General features: G+C 38.2%; 2 pseudogenes; one reads left to right on the top strand and one right to left on the bottom strand.

Moving 5' to 3' along the window:
* Positions 1 to 4,307: 4,307 nt before the first annotated feature.
* On the bottom strand, positions 4,308 to 5,925 carry LOC130236721 (serine/threonine-protein kinase pim-3-like; annotated as a pseudogene).
* A 1,831-nt stretch (positions 5,926 to 7,756) lies between these two features.
* LOC130236720 (serine/threonine-protein kinase pim-3-like) lies at positions 7,757 to 9,339 on the top strand (annotated as a pseudogene).
* Positions 9,340 to 19,446: the final 10,107 nt, after the last annotated feature.

Below are 19,446 nucleotides of genomic sequence, written 5' to 3'. Positions count from 1 at the left end.
AATCAACCCTAGATCCTATGAACTGCACTAACGCTTTAAAGTTAGATGGGTTATTTCCATACTTGCATTTTACACTATTATTTATTAGTGTGTCTTCTGTGTGTGTTTGTGTTGAAATCAGCCTACATTTGTTGTGTACATGTATATTGAGAGAACAATATGTATTTGGTGCCTCTTAATGATCTGTCGCTACTGGTTGTATTAGGTGCATTTTGTTGTTGTATTGAATTAGTAAAATTATTTGGTGTACTTTGTAAGCATTACTGTCACAATTTTTTTTTGCATTGCTGGAAACTACAGTAATCAGGCAAAATAGGATTTTTTTTTCCAAATACAGTTTCATCTAATTATAGTATACTGTAAGTTTGATCTTTCCCCTATTAGGCTCAGTTATGTCATTATTGCACCTCCTATTTGGTGGATTAAGCAAATGTTTCCATCTTCATTACCTGAGGACTTTAGAGGATGTTGGGGGTTTGGAAAACCCTTTTCCTGACAAATATTTACGGGACTTTCCAACTCTGATCACATATACAAATAAATTAACATTTATTGACATCCACTATTGAATAATACAAACAACAGATTCCGAATTATAGGAATCATTATAGACTTTTAAAGCGATTTGGCTGATTTTTTACAGAAAGTTGTATACCTAAATATCTAAATACTGCCAACTGTGTCCCAAATCTTAATTCATAATCATGAGTTTGTCATGCTCAAGTGCTCTGCTGTCTAACTCCACGGTTATTCTTACTGATTTTATGTAAACTGTGTGAATAGAACCAATATTATTATTAATAAAAAATAAATCATATTTCACTGCTGATTCAGCAAGCTTCCTGAACCAGCATATTGTGTCTTTGAATGTGCATTTAATGCAACCGGAGAGCACTGTAAAAACAACATTTACAGTTGAATAATACAATGGAACAATGCTTAAAGTCTGCATGAACTGTGAGTTGCTTAGACTTTTATTTCAGTTTTATTTGACATACTTTTAACTAAAACAGAATATTGAGTAGGAGACAGACATTCATATTGCAAAATAATTTTGGATTTCAAACAGACTTCAAGGAACATTCCAGAAAATTAGGCAGGCAAAAGTAAAATGCTGGTGTAGTTCTAGTTTAATTAAAACTGATTCTGTTGAGTTTAATACAACCTTTACAAGTTACAAGTTAAGTTGAGTTGACTATAGTTTGGTTAATAAAGTCAGGGATGACAGTGGCAAGGAACCAAAACTTCACCAATTGTTGGAAGAGGAGAACAAACTTTTGGGAGAAGCCAGGTTCTGTCGGGGTAACCATTTCTCCTCTATCAAGGGCAGAGCTGCAGTCTAGGAGTTAGAGGGCTTGCGTACAATTCATTGTGGAGAAGATGCAGATCCTAGTAGGTCATTGGGTAGGTGTTCAGACTAGTAAATGGAATCAATGCAGAGACTTGTCTGTCACTGGGATCTTTGCAGGGATGAGCTCTTGACTCATCGATGACCATCTGCTCTGGATACGGACCAGATCGACAATCATCTGCTCTGGATACGGACCAGATCGACAATTATGTGAACCTTGGGATAAGGGGAAACAGACCGACTAACATGAGCATAGATGCAATTCAAACCCTTTTGGGAAGTGTTCCTAACTTCGGTTGTGCTGATTAATGCAGCCAAACAAAAAAGTTTGAGATTACAAGGTTACACATTTGTGTTTTATGTATATGCTAGTGCAGGAATCATCAGTCTTGGTCCGGGTGGGCAGGTGTCCCTGCAGAGTTTATCTCAAACTTGCCTCAACGCACCTGCCTAAAAGCTTCAAGTATACCAAGCAAGACTTTGGTTGGTTTCTTCAGGGGTGTTTGATTAGGGTTGGAGCTAAACTCTGCAGGACACCGGCCCTCCTGGAACAAGTTTGATCTAGATTTAAACTCTGTGCTAAGAAGGCTGTTACAGGATTTAGGCACCAGATATGAAAAGGATCTACCACCTACAGTTGATACTGATATTCTAGGAATAATCAATTGTCCAGAATCAATTGAGCGTAGTGGACATGAGAGGCTGTTGTACCTCAGAAGCTCCCTCAAGGGATGTTTGAAAGAGAGCCAATGCAATACTGACAGAACTGGAGTAATATGATTGGTTCTACTGTATATAGGGATACAGTGTAAATATGATTTCCTTTGGGGTGAATGAAGTCTGCTTTCGTGTTAATGTTATGTGAATCACCACAGCATGCAGGTATGGCCCGCTTTAGCCCAGAGAGACACAGCAAAAAAAAAAAAAAAAACAGATCATATGCATGAGCCGACACAAACCACAAACATATCAGCCTCATTTGAAGTACACAGTAAGATGTATTTGCTTGCTCTCTAAACCTCATGCTCTCTACTGAAAGCGGCTGCATAGAGAGACACTGCAGCGCTGGTGACAACTGCAGGTGTTTACAGGGGTTTGACAGATAAATATGAATTTGTAGCTAAATTTTTTACAGTGCCAAACAGCATTTCATGTGGTTTACATCCCTGTTTAAGTCCTTGCTACAACATATCGTTATCGCTAGAACGATGCAAGTAATAGATCGTTTTATCAAATAAAATACTTACAGGTTGTGGCTCACAATTCACAGCTATTATGGTTGGAACTGTTTCTGCTTTGAGCAGTTTTTAGCCGAATACTGCACTGAAAGCTCTGGAAGCTGTCCTTTGGCAATGCTAGAGCTATAACTTTTTTTAATAACTATCTGAAATATAATTAAAGTGAAATTGTAGGCACTTCTCTATATGTGTCGTGTCCTTTGGAAGCCCAAATACAGAAACAGAAGAAGCGATGTATAAATAGCAGCGTTTGGACAGATTTTTGCTTTCTCTGCTATAATATTACAGTGCACCTGGCCACACCCCTTCAGTGAGCGGGGTGTATGCATGTAAACTGAAGTGTTTATGACTTCCTTAACCTGGATGTATTTTTTGTAGTCCCCAAACTTTTTTGCTGTAGGCTTTGCTAAGCTAACTCAGTGTTTCCCTTTGTATTGAACTGAGCATATTACATTCAGCGATGTTGTTTATGTTCACACAGCTACATTATGCATGAACTAATCTGATATCGTTGTGGACCACCCTTTTAATTATTGTTACCATTAAAGGCTGGCTAGATTCTCACACTGTCACCACACAACTGTGCGTAAATCCCTCATAAAAGTAATTTTTGCATGATAGGCCCCTTTAATTGTCATTTGTGCTCTTAAGTGAGACATGTGAATAACATCAGTAAGAAAAATAACCAGTTCTCTGGAAATAATATGAATATTGGAAATTGGATGTAAACAGAATTAAGACAGAACTCCTGACATGTAATTGTTATGTTGCATTTAAGCCCTTACTCTGATTATTGGAAATATTGCATTATTCGTGCACATGTTAATGTAGTCACTGACACAATTAAAATGCATTAGTAATAAGAAGAATTGGTTTTAAGTTTATAGAATACATTAAAAGCCATTCATACATTCTGTACCGGTTTAACCAGCTTCAAGTTTCACGTCATTTCCAATAATAACATATTGGCTGATGCTTCGCTACATAAACATAGTTTACTGGACATTAAGGCCAATTCACACGGGTGTTTGGTGTGAAAACCAACTCAGATCAACAACAAAACACACCAACATGGGTAACACTGAATCTACAAACTCCAACAGACTTGTTTGTTGCCATTCGTCTGTGTGGTGTAACGGCCTGTAAATGTGGTTTGAAATGCTACATTTATATTTAGATGAAAGCAGTAATGACAAAGTATCTGCTGTAACTGGGTATAAAATAAACTTTATTTTTATATTAGCACAACTGAATGTGTAATTTAGTGATGTCTGTCACCCCCTACTAAACTTATTTAATATCTAAGAAAACTTTCTGCTTTTCTTACTGACACTCTTTTCCTGCTGCTGTCATGATTTTTTTAGCGTCTGGCCCTGTTTTTCTCAAAGTGGTCCAGAACCTCTACATTTTTCTACTAGTGTCTGTGTGTGTGTGTGTGTGTGTGTGTGTGCGTGTGTGTGTGTGTGTGTGTGTGTGTGTGTGTGTGTGTGTGTGTGTGTGTGTGTGTGTGAGTGTGTCTTCAGCTCCTCCATCTTGACACACAGCCTCACAGATTCAGCAGAGGAAATTCAGGATCAGGATCTGTTCTCCTCACTTCCTCTGCCACTCCTGCTCTCCTTCTACAAATCATTGACAGCGTTTATCTACACTGAACCTGACAATGCAACCCAAGCCATGACTGCTGGATTCAGATAATTGTAATGTCACTGGCCACCTGTTCAGTGCAACCAGGGCTCAAGATCATTTAAACTGGGCCGATCAGCCGGCGCTGCACTGAGACACCAGCGAATCAGCTGACGGCACTCTGTTACACACAAAGCGTCTTCAGAAACACACAACAACACACTTCTGCTCGCTCGCCACACCATCTCTGAATGTGTCTGAATCTCTTACCTGTTGACAAGCTCCTAGGGAAGGTCAGTCTGCTTCTGGACGTGACCCTCCGTGTGCCTCAGAAGGGGAAACAGTCACACAGGATGTTGTAGAGCATCACTCCTACTGACCAGACTGTAGCTGGAGTGGCATTGTAGCGATGTCTGCGAAACCACTCAGGAGGAGCATGTGCAGGAGTGCCTGAGAGACACAAGAAGACCACAAACATCTGCTCAAAATGCTCCAGTACAGACAAATTCCCTTTAGTTGATCAGCAGAAGTTCACAAACATCAACAGAACGTTTCCTTCTGTAGCTCAAACTCACCTGCAAAGTATTTGTAGGCCGATCGCTTCAGCAGATCTAAATAGTCCAGCAGCTTGATATCCTGGGACTCTGGAGATCAGCAGGTTCTCTGGCTTGACGTCCCGGTGCAGGACACCGCGGCTCTCACAGTGTTTCAGCGCCACGATTAGCTGCACCAGCACTTTCTTGGCCAGACGCTCATCCAGACAGCCGTTCTCCTCACAGAAGCTCTGGAGATCTTGGCAAGGAGCCGGACGCTTCAGGATCAGGACGTAGCGTCTGGGACGGTCAAACCAGTCCAGCAGCTGCAGGACACTGGGGCAGGCAGGAGCTGAAGTGACGCAAGTCATCAATGCCCCCTCCAGCGGCAGCCGACCCTGACCGTCCTGCAGGACATACCCTGCATTATATCCAGGACTGAATCAAACACGGCAAACACAACAGACTTCATACCGCAACTTACAACTTTCAGTCTCTCGTGGCTCTGGTCCTTCGACAAGTACTTGATGGTCACCTGCAGACAGAAAAAACAGAGGAAATCACACCGGCCTTATTGTAACACATGACATTTACTGACAGCAACATTTCTAAAGCATGTCTGAATGACGGAGGGAAGAAAATCTCTTACTGGCAGTCCATCAGACCTGCGGATCCCAGCAAACACTGAGCCATAAGATCTGGAAGATGAGCTGTGCTGACCTCTGCGAGAGCATTTGGCCTGTTTCCTGGACGAGGTGGACCGCCTTTTCCTCTTGCTGTTCCTCTGGTCTGTGGATGCAGAATCAGCCAAATGTGAAGGCAGAGGAGCCAAAAAACCAGAAAGCTCAGCGGTGCCGTCCCGTGTGTCTGTGTAGTCTGGGTAAAAGCAGCACTCCTGCGTCTGGAGCAGCTTGATGCTACAATATAAATCACACACAGCAAACACTTTTACAGCTCACTTTTCTCAGCTCAGTTTTTATTGAGCATCTCTGTAGTTTTCCATCATTATAATTGTTTTAAAGAATACATCAAAAACATTGTTTAATAAATCTCTTTTGTTACGTGTTAACTTCTATAATCTTTCTCATATTAGTCAAACATCGTGCAGCATCATACAATGACAAACCAATGACAAACAAATGAGCAATTAAAAACACTCACCTCGTCTTTCTTCACCCATGTGGGACATGGACAATCTCCTCCAACCTGAAACCAAACAAGAAAACACAGATAAAATATGAAAATAAACTAAAAACAAAGGAAATAATAAGAAAAATAAGAACAAAAGCAAGTGAAACTGAAAACAAAAACAAAAAAAAGCGTTTAAAGAAATAATCAGAAAACAAGAACTAAAATTAAAATCAATCCAAGTTTTAATAAGTCTTCTCTTAGAAATGCTCGACAGCTTCAGAAATCTCAAGATTCACACAGAAATGCTCTGCAAAAATCGCCTCGTCTCCCAACCAACAGATTGTGATGGGTTTGAATGTTTTTATATGCAGTCAGAATTTATATCATAACACGCGTTGCTATAGCAACTACATTTGTAGTTTATTTGTTATTTGTTTAAAATATCTAAAATCCGTCAAGACTATCTATAAATCAGACTAGTTCTCAATAAAAGCTCTTGTTATGAAATTAAAAAAGAAATAAAGTTTTTTTTTTCTCAATATTTTTTAAGAAGCCAAATGCTTTCATCATTACTGCGTCTTCACATTAGACTGTAAAAAATGTCAACTATTAGTACTAGGAGATAAATCTTTATATTTATCTAAAATCTAACAGAAATGGGAGTGAATAAAGTTTGAAAACAGGACTACACTGATCTATAAAAGCTATCAACTTAAAAATAAAGACGCTAATGTGAACACCTGTCCTCGAACCTCAGCATTACAAAATATGCATACGCATAAATATATTTTTAATATTTTTATAGCATTCTTGAAGTTTAATTTCTATTTAACATTATAATGAAATAACAGACACCATCAACGTCATAACACCATGATCACATACGAAATGCTTAAAGCCTAATTTATTAATACTTTTAATAGTTTTAATATTATTATTATTATTATTATTATTATTATTATTATTATCATTAATATTATCATCATTATTTATTATTATACAGGTAATGTTGTTTAAATTAATTTATTAAAACAACTTTGGCCGTACATTTATCACGCTATGAGTGACGTCAGGGACGTCAGTCACGTGATCTTTCACAATGTCCTGCTTTAGCATGATTCGGTAATAATAACAAACTTAGCGTAAATAATCGACAAAAAATGTGTTCCTTGGAAAAATAATCCAATCATTTTTCTGAAAGCAGCTTAGGATGCCTGTAGATCACACGAATGGAGAATAATTTCATCATCGTCCACTTCTTCATCATGGTACATTCATTGTTGAGCTCGTTTGTTTTGTTTTCACAAACTTTATACACTTGAATTCCTGTGAGATTTTGGATAAATGTAAATAATTTCTCTTGCTCAAATAGACGATAACGAAATAAAGTTTTGCTGAAAGCTGATTGGACTCCTAAAAATGATCGGTTATATATAGTTATTTAATTTTATAACAAGAGTTTTTTTAATGAGAACAAGTCTATTTTATACCCCTTTTGTGAATAAGATTTGAGAAATCGAAAAATTCCACGAATTATAATAATAAAAAATTAAAATAAGTCAGGATGCACTAAAGGTAACGCTTATTACAAATGTAGTTGCTATAGCAACGCGTGTTATGTATAAATTCTGACTGCATATAAAAACATTCAAACTCATCGCAATCTGTTGGTTGAGAGACGAGGCGACTTTTGCAGAGCATTTCTGTGTCAATCCTGAGATTTCTGATTTGTTTGTCATTGGTTTGTCATTGTATGATGCTGTACAATGTTTGACTAATATGAAAAAGATTATAGAAGTTAACACGTAACAAAAGAGATTTATTAAACAATGTTTTTGATGTATTCTTTAAAACAATTATAATGATGGAAAACTACAGAGATGCTCAATAAAAACTGCAAGTCTCGACTGAAAGTGTGAGAAAGATGAGCAGTTAAAAATGTTTGCTGTGTGTGATTTATATTTTAGCATCAAGCCGGTCCAGACGCAGGAGTGCTGCTTTCACCCAGACTGCAGCTCTGGACACGGGACGGCACCGCTGAGTTTCCTGAATTTTTGGCTCCTCTGCCTTCACAGTTGGCTGATTCTGCATCCACAGACCAGAGGAACAGCAAGAGGAAAAGGCAGTCCACCTCGTCCAGGAGACCGGCCAAACGCTCTCGCAGAGGTCAGCACAGGTCATCTTCCAGATCTTATGGCTCAATTAGGAAATGATTGTCATTGAAGAGACTGCAGCATGTTTTCTCTCTGTTCTTCATTTCTGCTCTTCTGTGTTGCAGACTTGTACCTGAAGGGCCCGCTGCTGGGACGAGGTGGATTTGGCTCAGTGTTTGCTGGGATCCGCAGGTCTGATGGACTGCCAGTAAGAGATTTTCTTCCCTCCGTCATTCAGACATGCTTTAGAAATGATGCTGTCAGTAAATGTCATGTTTCACAATCAGGCAGGTGTGATTTCCTCTGTTTTTTCTGTCTGCAGGTGGCCATCAAGTACATGTCGAAGGACCAGAGCCACGAGAGACTGAAAGTTATAAGTTGCGTTATGAAGTCTGTTGTGTTTGCCGTGTTTGATTCAGTCCTGGATATAATGCAGGGTATGTCCTGCAGGACGGTCAGGGTCGGCTGCCGCTGGAGGTGGCATTGATGACCCGAGTCACTTCAGCTCCTGCCTGCCCCAGTGTCCTGCAGCTGCTGGACTGGTTTGACCGTCCCAGACGCTACGTCCTGATCCTGGAGCGCCCGGCTCCTTGCCAAGATCTCCAGAGCTTTTGTGAGGAGAATGGCTGTCTGGATGAGCGTCTGGCCAAGAAAGTGCTGGTGCAGCTGATCCCGGTGCTGAAACACTGTGAGAGCTGCGGTGTCCTGCACTGGGACGTCAAGCCAGAGAACCTGCTGATCTCCACACAGTCCCAGGACATCAAGCTGCTGGACTTCGGTTGTGGAGATCTGCCGAAGCGATCGGCCTACAAATACTTTGCAGGTGAGTTTGAGCTACAGAAGGAAACGTTCTGTTGATGTTTGTGAACTTCTGCTGATCAACTAAAGGGAATTTGTCTGTACTGGAGCATTTTGAGCAGATGTTTGTGGTCTTCTTGTGTCTCTCAGGCACTCCAGCATACGCTCCTCCTGAGTGGTTTCACAGACATCGCTACAATGCCACTCCAGTTACAGTCTGGTCAGTAGGAGTGACGCTCTACAACATCCTGTGTGACTGTTTCCCCTTCAGAGGCGCACGGAGGGTCACGTCCAGAAGCAGACTGACCTTCCCTAGGAGCTTGTCAACAGGTAAGAGATTCAGACACATTCAGAGATGGTGTGGCGAGCGAGCAGAAGTGTGTTGTTGTGTGTTTCTGAAGACGGTGTTGTGTGTAACAGAGTGCCGTCAGCTGATTTTCTGGTGTCTCAGTGCAGCGCCGGCTGATCGGCCCAGTTTAGATGATCTTGAGCGCCATCCCTGGTTGCACTGAGCAGGTGGCCAGTGACATTACACTTATCTGAATCCAGCAGTCATGGCTTGGGTTGCATTGTCAGGTTCAGTGTAGATAAACGCTGTCAATGATTTGTAGAAGGAGAGCAGGAGTGGCAGAGGAAGTGAGGAGAACAGATCCTGATCCTGAACTTCCTCTGCTGCATCTGTGAGGCTCTGCGTGAAGCTGGAGGAGCTGAAGATTCACACACACACACACAAACACACAGCGTGCAGTGGACAATTGTGGAGTTTCTAGACCAATTAGTGAAAAACAGGTACAGAATAATATGACAGCAGAAGGAAAAGAGTGTCAATAAAAAGCGTATAGTCCAAAAGTTAATACAAAATGAAGGTTATTTACATGCTTTCCAAGACTGTTAAATAAATCATGAACAACAAAACTTTTTTAATATCAAATTACTACATTTTATTGTCTTTACTGCTTTCATTAAGTTCAACCCTACATTTAATGTCCAGTAGAATGTGTGCTTATTGTAGGAAAGCGTAGCGTCATCCAGTGTTATAATGGGAAATAAATTAAAACAAGATGCCACAAATAACCTGTCCAGAATGTATGGATGATTTTACTATATTTAATAAACATGTAAATACATTTTTATTATTACTAATGTATTTTTAATGTATCTTTAATGTAAAATACAAAAACATCTTTTTTAAGATTTTTATTTCAGCCATAAATAATTAAAACAGAAAATCTGAATCCCAGTGCAAGATTCATCCAAAAGGTAAATTTGTTCTTTGAATAGGCATATAAGTATACTTACATATTTTACTGCCCATGTTTTAATTGAACATTTGTCTTAATAGGAACACTATAAATGCAAAGTGAATGATTTCAATTAGCCATTAGGATTTAATGAAGAATGAAGGTGTCTGAAATGAAATCACTGAACAACAAACACATAAACTGCATAATTAAATGTATTCAGACTCATTTAGTGAAGTTTAACCGAGACTCATTTGCTGTTAGGATGAGCTGTTATTCTAAATGGAGGCATAATTGATAATACATGCATTAACAGGCAAACAGATGAGGCCAAAATACAAACACAAAATGTACTTAGTGCTTTCCTTAATGTGTACAGTTAGTTACTGCAGGGTTCCTATGGGTCAAGGAATTTTTTCTTTGACCCATAGCTCAGTGGTTGTAGGTTATAGTAATAGTTGGTGGCTCATTTTGCAGTGGCGACCTCTGATAAATAAGGGACAAACCCAAGAAAAATCAATGAATCATGGAATATGAGATCATGAAATATCAGAGTTTTGTTTGTTGCTTTAAATTTTACTTTGCATTATTCTAGATATTTTTTCTGGTGCTTTTATATGGTGCTGTTTCAGTCCTGTTGTTCTAGCTGTTTTATTTTTCAGTTTTATTCCTTTCACTCTCATCTATTGTCACTGTACCTGTTAACCAAGACTAAGATTCCAGGATAACATTAAGAGTGTTTGCTTCAAAAAGACTGCATGTTAAAAATTAAATAGCAGAAAAGGTACATGTAAAATTCTAAAACTATTGAGCTATCAAAAATATAAATACTAAGTAATTCAGATTAATAACCAGCTGAATAATAAAATTTCAGTACATGATAATGACATACTGTGAGCCTCAAACACCATTGTTTCCTTATTTACACTTATGAGTGTAAAATCCTGCTGAAGAGCAGGCCAATCAGAACAAAACACAGACTCTAATCATCCACATGGGATTTAGAGGTCAAAGTTTTAGGCACAATTTGATCCTTTTCTAAGCGATCCTTACATTTGTCCTATTAGTTCTGCTGTACATTTACATCTTTACAATTTTACTTTGTACCCAGAATTAGAGTTTCTATGCTTTTGTTTAATGATTGAAATCTCTGTATGACAGCACCCAGATAGCATGTCTTTAAAACCTGATTAATAATAATGCAGCATCACATGATCACATGATTATCATCACAATACAGAATTAAACCACTGACTTAATCAGTGAATCGAATATGATGCACCGATCACACTGATTTTAGCTAGTCTTGCTGTAACACAGAGCTTCAACAAAGACAAAATTAACATGATGAATGAATAAACAAAGTGACCAAGTAAAGCAAGCACTCTTCATCATAATGGTGACTCCTGAACATGTATTTTTATCGATTATAACTTTTAGTTCTCAATAAATGTAAATGAAGACGTCTGAAATAAAGTCAAACAAGCTAGTAATAAGTGAAGTTGCTGATGAGTTGTTAAATGATTCTCTGGTGAGAGTTTAGAGATTTACTGTGTTTTATTTCAGTTGATTTAATATACGGCTGTGATTGAAGTCCAAAATAAGATTATAATAGATATTGTTCATCAAATTTGGACACTTTGCTTAATAGAATATTATTTCAACTATGGCTGTTTAGTTTCACCTTGTCTACAATTTTAGTCAGTGAAGGTGCAAGATAAATGAAAAGAAAATCATAAAATTATATCTTTATGTATTAATTTGAAAGCAACTGAAGTCAGTTGTAGTTTTGTGCTTCTTCAGTGAAGCTGCGGTCACACCAGAGTTTGTGTGAGCGAAATTCTGTCGTACGGCGCTGCTCCTTCAGTGATTCTGCTTGTTAACAGCAGGTGTTCATCATCAATTATTAATAACACTCAATTAATTACTTAATGGTATCGTTAACTTAATCACTGTGTCTGTGTTCAGGAATCTTTTTATCGTTGAAAAAACATTATTTAAGGTTGCAAACCTGATCAAAACTCAACGTTCAATTTTCAACTCTCCAACTGTTGATTCAATGATAATAAATGACATTCTGCTGTCTGGGCACTGTCATCATAAAAAGTATCTAAGAGCAATTACAAAGAACCAACAGTTCTCATTCCATAAAAATAAAGCATTAGATATTTTTCTGTTTGTTTATATCATAAAAAAAACCATACATGTACAGTTGAAGTCAAAATTATTAGCGTTCTTGTAAAGCTTTAATTCTTTTTTAAATATATAGTGCTGTTTTACAGAAAGATGTTTTAAGAACTTATTTGAAACTAATAATATTATCTAATTTCTAATAACTTATTCATTTTGTCTTTGCCATGTTGACTACATAATATTTTACTAGTTATTTTGCCAGATACTGGTATTTGGCTTAAAGCATACACTCTGCTTGTTCAAACTACTTATTTAAAATGAGCTGATTCAACACAATTCTTGAGTTTTTTTTAGGACAAATTAATTGTTATGTTCAATACACTTAAAATTGTAAAAACAATTAAGCTTTTTTTATAATATTTTTATTTAACATTTATAAGCTATTTAACAAAACAGTGCAATACCAATAAAGAAAAAAAATATTACAGAATAATTGACAATACCCCCCCCCTCGAATAAAAGGAGGCATCATCTCTGTTACCAAATATATATAAATATATATACACACAACATACAGTATAAACAAGACATTACAGTGCTCACATTTTCACAAAGCCAGTGACATGAATATATAGGTTAGAAATAAAGTTGAGAGTTTAAAATGCTAGATTCTTAAGAGTCTTAAGGTTCCCATGTAGTTTCATCTTTTTTTCTGTGGTTTCAATATGTTTATTGTTCCATTTGAATGACATGAAGCAACTCGTTCAACCATCTCTGATAAAAGGGAGCCATCAGGGCTTGCTATTGGGTTAAAGGAAAGGTGTCCATTATATTAGAATATCCAAACATAGCCTAATTGTAGTCAGGTTGGATATTGGTTCCATAATCACTGGCAAACAATTAAAAAATGTTGGACCAAAACTCCAAAACTCAGGACAAAGCCAAAATAAATGTGTCAAAGTCCCTTCTGCCACCCCCACCCCCGCATCTGTCACATTTAGGAGATACAGAGGGATATATTTTACTGAATCTGGTTTTAGAGAAATGAAGGTGATGTAAAACATTAAATTGGATTAATTTATGTGTCGAATTTATCAAACCCTTTCTTTATTCTCGACAGGGCTTCTTCCCAAATCTCATCAGCCACTTCTTCATTCAAATCCATAGCCCAGGCTGTTTTAATGTGCTTAGTGCATATTTGTGCATTAAAAGCATAAACAAAGCTAAGTATCAGATGTTTAGTATCATGGTCAGTATCTGGGTTAGAGGATAGTAGATTCGGAATAATATGACTTTCTGGTTTATTTATAAATTGTGAAATATTAAAACAATTTAGTTAACTTAATCGATTTGTGTTGGGACAACATGAAGGGAATTATATGGAACCCAGCATTATTTACAGTGTGAAACAAACTTTAAAGTATAGTAATGCTTCATTTGGTTGCAACAATGTGCAGTACTTTACTTTCATTACAACCCTTGTTTGCAGAACACAAGCCACGAACCTTTACTCATATGAGTGTGCCGTAAGGGTAGAATGCTATTCTGCTGTTATCTGTGTCCATGCATCATGTTAATGCCACCCTGTCAGCCTCCTTTAGTTAGTTAGTTAGTTAGTTAGTTAGTTAGTTAGTTAGTTAGTTAGTTAGTTAGTTAACTAGTTTATTTATATAACAAATTTTTACAACACAATGTTGCCCGAAGTGCTGAACACAATCAATACTAACACATTAAAAGGGCTCAAATGCTAAAGAACAAAGATGGAGTTTCAGAAGCTTTTTAAAAACAGGTAGAGCTGGAGTTTTTTGATATGGGGTAGAAGTTTTGGGTCATTAACAAATTGATAGCTCACCAAAACCTAATAAATGCATAGGGGTAAAACCAAACCAGATCGCCAGACCAGCTCAGTTTTTCCTCATTGAATTTTAAAAAACTTAAAATAATTTGACGAATTTTAAAAAATTTGACAACAGCCAGGTCTTAACCTCGATTAGACATCTCATAAGGGAGTCAAGGCCATTTTTTATCATTACTTTTAAGAGGGACATAAATCTGAGCGTCGTCAGCATAAAAACGAAAAGCCACCCCATATTTACGAAAAATAGATCCTAAAGGTAAAATATATAAAGAAAATAAAACAGGTCCAAGGATAGAATTTTGTGAAACTTCACATGTCAGGGGTCTGGAGGATGAAAAGGTCTGACCAACATTAACACAAAAGCTTTTGTTTTACAAATAAGATCTAAACAATTTAAGAGCAGAGCCCTGAATGCCCACCAAATTCTCAAGATGGGAAATAAGGATCTCATGGTCTATAGTGTCACAAGCTGAAGTGAGGTCAAGAAGTGTAAGGATCACAGAGTGCCTCGAGTCGCTAAATAACAAAATGTCATTCATCATGCGTAGCAGTGCAGACTCAGTACTATGATATGCCTTAAAACCTGATTGGAAAAACTTCATGAACACCGTTAGTTTCCAGAAAGCTCTGCAATTGTGTTAAAAGTTTTCTCCAAGATCATAGATAAAAAGGGTAGTTATAAATAGGTCTAAAATTGGACAGCACAGATTTATCCAAATTTGGCTTGTTCAGAAGAGGCTGCACTACAGCATGTTTCAGTTGTGAAGGCACCACAGCAGAAACAAGATTCCTATTAATAATAGACAAAATACTAGGGCCAATAATCTCAAAGAATAGCTTTAAAAACGTTGATGGGAAAATATCCAAAGGACAGCTGCTAAGTTTTATTTGACCTACTGTGTCAGTCAGAGACACAAGAGAGACAGGTGTGAAACTAACAAGTGCAGCAGGGAACACATCAGGTTCAGGAAAAACAATATCGTAGCTAACATTTCCAGACCTAATTGAAGAAATCTTATCCGTGAGGAAGTTTAAAAAAGCTTCACATGTATCACATGATTCTTCTATAACAACATTCGACCCAGGGTTAATCACAGAAATTATGCAGGAGAATAAAACATTAGGCTTATTTTGATGATTACTGATTAATTTAGAAAAATATTTCCTCCTAGCTTCCTTCATAGAAGCCTGATAATTGGAGGGAGATTCCTTAAAGATCTCATATGACACATGCAGCTTATCTCTCTTCAACTTGCATTCAGCCATTATCTTTTGGGCAGCAACCATGAGTATTAAAATCACTCTAAATTAAAATATTATCATATTTGAGTAAAATACTGCTCAACAAGTCCCCAAACTGTTTAATAAAGTCTTTAGTAGACCCAGGAGGTTGATAGATTAATGCAGGTCCAGACCGCTCTTTTATCTGAAACTTGGTAGCTCAAAGCTGGAGAAAGTATCAGTATGCACAGGCTGGCAATCAAATGATTAAAAAAAAAAAGTTTAGTGATTCTAGAACTGCTCACATGCTGCGCTATGATGACTCAAGGTTTTGCAAATTTGTGAAGGGAATTTGACAAGCGTCCTGAATCCAATCACACAACGGACGTGAGTCACTGTGCAGCACCTTGCTTTGCCTTGTCTATAGTTCTTAAAGTACAAATGAAATCAAAAGTATGAAAAAACTATTTAAGCTTGTAGAGGAAAAGGTGTATTCAGACACGTTCAATACTATACACTCACCGGCCACTTTATTAGGTACACCTTACTAGAACTGTGTTGGACCCCCTTTTGCTTTCAGAACTGCCTTAATCCTTCGTGGCATAGATTCAACAAGGTACTGGAAATATTCCTCAGAGATTTTGGTCCATATTGACATGATAGCATCACACAGTTGCTTTAGATTTGTCGGCTGCACATCCATGATGTGAATCTCCAATTCCACCACATCCCAAAGGTGCTCTTTTGGATTGTGGTCTGGTGACTGTGAAGGCCATTTGAGTACAGTGAACTCATTGTCTTGTTCAGGAAACCAGTCTGAGATGATTTGCGCTTTTTTGTCCTGCTGTAAGTAGCCATCAGAAGATGAGTATACTGTGGTCATAAAGGGATGGACATGGTCAGCAACAATACTCAGGTAGGCTGTGGCGTTGATGCGATGTTCAATTGGTGCTAATGGCCCCAAAGTGTGCCAAGAAAATATCCCCCACACCATTACACCACCACCAGCAGCCTGAACCGTTGATACTAGGCAGGATGGATCCATGCTTTCATGTTGTTGATGCCAAATTTTGACACAACCATCATCCGAATGTCACAGCAGAAATAGTGACTTATTAAACCAGTCAACGTTTTTCCAGTCTTCTATTGTCGAATTTTGGTGAGCCTGTGTGAATTGTAGCTTCAGTTTCCTTTTTTAGCTGACATGAGTGGTCTTCTGCTGCTGTAGCCCATCCACATCAAGGTTGGATGTCCAGCTATAGGAGGGCTTTAAAATCTCCCAGGGCTGAGCACCTCCGCAAACTGATAAAAAAATAATCATAACAATCCTAGATTCTTATTTAACACCATTGCTAAATTAACAAATAATCGGTCATCTTTGGAACAAAATGTTCCACCGCAAATTAGTAGTGATGACTTCATGAATTTTTTCAGTGATAAAATAGAAGGCTTTAGACAGAAAATAGGAGATATTAAACTTTCTGCACCGCCTATTTCAAACCTTCCATTTATATCTAAAATACTAGAAAAAGTTGTTTCTGCTCAATTATGCTCCTTTCTGCAGACCAACAATGTTTTTGAAGTGTTTCAGTCAGGTTTCAGAGCTCATCACAGTACAGAAACTGCATTAGTGAAAATAACCAACGATTTACTCTTAGCTGCAGACCAAGGGTGCATCTCCCTATTAGTTCTACTCGATCTTAGTGCGGCATTTGACACCATTGACCATGGTATCCTTATTAATCGCTTAAAGTCTACAGGTGTCCAGGGACAGGCCCTACAATGGTTTAAGTCATACTTATCTGACCGTTACCAGTTTGTGAATATTAATGGACAGCCTTCACAAATCAGCCCAGTAAAATTCGGGGTGCCTCAAGGATCAGTTTTAGGCCCTTTGCTGTTTACAATATACATGCTACCCCTGGGAGACATTATTAGAAGACATGGGATCAGCTTTCACTGCTATGCAGATGATACTCAATTATATATTTCAACTAAACCTGACGAGACGTCTAATCTGTCCAAGCTAACTGAGTGTATTAAAGATGTTAAAGACTGGATGACCAACAATTATCTTCTCTTAAACTCAGACAAAACAGAATTATTACTTATTGGGCCTAAATCCTGTACACAGCAGATCTCACAACTTGACCTACAATTAGAGGGATACAAAGTTAGCGTTAGCTCTACTATAAAAGATCTGGGTGTCATATTAGACAGCAATTTAACTTTTAAAAATCATATATCCCATGTCACAAAAACTGCTTTCTTTCATCTGAGAAATATCGCTAAGCTACGAAGTATGCTATTCATCTCAGATGCAGAAAAGCTAGTCCATGCTTTTATGACTTCTAGGCTGGACTACTGTAATGCACTGTTTGCTGGCTGCCCAGCATCCTCTATTAACAAACTTCAATTAGTACAAAATGCAGCTGCCAGAGTTCTTACCAGGTCAAGAAAATTTTATCACATCACCCCAATTTTATCCTCCTTACACTGGCTGCCTGTTAAGTTTCGTATTGAATTTAAAATATTGCTTCTTACATATAAAGCTTTAAATAATCTAGCTCCTGTTTATCTAACCAATCTTCTGTCTCGCTACAATCCAACTCGCTCTTTAAGGTCTCAAAACTTAGGGCTTCTGGTAGTACCTAGAATAGCAAAGTCGAGTAAAGGAGGTCGAGCCTTCTCATTTATAGCTCCTAAACTCTGGAATAGCCTTCCTGATAACGTCCGAGGCTCAGACACACTCTCCCAATTCAAAACTAGATTAAAGACCTATCTGTTCAGTAAAGCATACACTTAGTGCACCACTTAGGGGGCTTCCACACAGGTTATGCATCTTGTTGATATACACTGTGAACATCAGCTACGCTAATTATTTTCTTTATTCTCCATTTCCACCTGGGGATACTCTTCCCGAGGCCCTCAGACTATGCAGAGTCACTGATTCGATCCAAGACCAACGACGAGATGATCCCAAGGTTTTTTATATCCTGGACCTGGCCGAATCCTGAGCAGCTACTGTGATGGTCATGGAAGAGTGGAGAACATGAGACGCTCCTGTGATTCCTGTGACGCTCCAGAGACAGACGAGTCTTCGCTGAGGCCAGCTTCCAGCCTCCGCCACTGAGACTGCAGCTCTGCACAAGACGTTTGGCCAGCAGAGAAATTAAAATGGTCGTGCACAAACTGAGCCTGGTTTCTCTGAAGGTTTTTTTTTTTTCACTTCCGCCTTTAGTGAAGTTTTTTTTCCCTCTCCGCTGTCGCCACTGGCTTGCATGGTTCGGGATCTGTAGAGCTGCGCATCGTTGGATTTGCTCTTCAGTATTTGGACTCTCAGTAGTGATTATTAAACCACACTGAACTGAGCTCAACTGAACTGAACTTAAACACTACAAACTGAACTACACTGTTCCTATTTACTATGACCTTTTATGTGAAGCTGCTTTGACACAATCTACATTGTATAAGCGCTATACAAATAAAGGTGAATTGAATTGAATTGAAAGTTGGATGTGTTGTACGTTCAGAGATGCTCTTCGGCATACCTCGGTTGTAACGAGTGGTTATTTGAGTTACTGTTGCCTTTCTATCAGCTGGAACCAGTCCAGCCATTCTCCTCTGACATCAACAAGGCATTTGTGCCCACAGAACTGCCGCTTACTGGATATTTTCTTTTATTCAGACCATTCTCTGTAAACCCTAGAGATTTTTGAGCATGAAAATCCCAGTAGATCAGAAGTTTCTGAAATATTCCAACAACATGCCATGTTCAAAGTCACTTAAATCCCTTTTCTTCCCCATTCTGATGCTCGGTTTGAACTGCAGTAGATCGTCTTGATCATGTCTACATGCCTGAATGCACTGAGTTGCTGCTAATTCGCTGATTATAAATTTGCATTAACGAGCAGTTGGACAGGTGTAGCTAATAAAGTGGTCAGTGAGTGAATATTTCATTGTTTTATAGCAAATTTGTCAATGGCTCTTAAGAAACATCAGAATCCAAGAAAGATTCTTGGTGTACAGATTTGCAATATGACCTCACAGATTTAAAATGGAGCCAGATATGTGTTAAAGCCCAGAATTCGTCCGTTAATACTAGATTTCAAATTATCCAATACAACTGGGCAATGCGCACTTACTATATATCACACCTGAAAGGC

This window comes from Danio aesculapii, chromosome 10 (assembly GCF_903798145.1).
Source record: "Danio aesculapii chromosome 10, fDanAes4.1, whole genome shotgun sequence".
Taxonomy (NCBI): domain Eukaryota; kingdom Metazoa; phylum Chordata; class Actinopteri; order Cypriniformes; family Danionidae; genus Danio; species Danio aesculapii.
The sequence above is the reverse complement of the archived record's forward strand: the minus strand, read 5'-3'. Positions and strand labels throughout refer to the sequence as shown.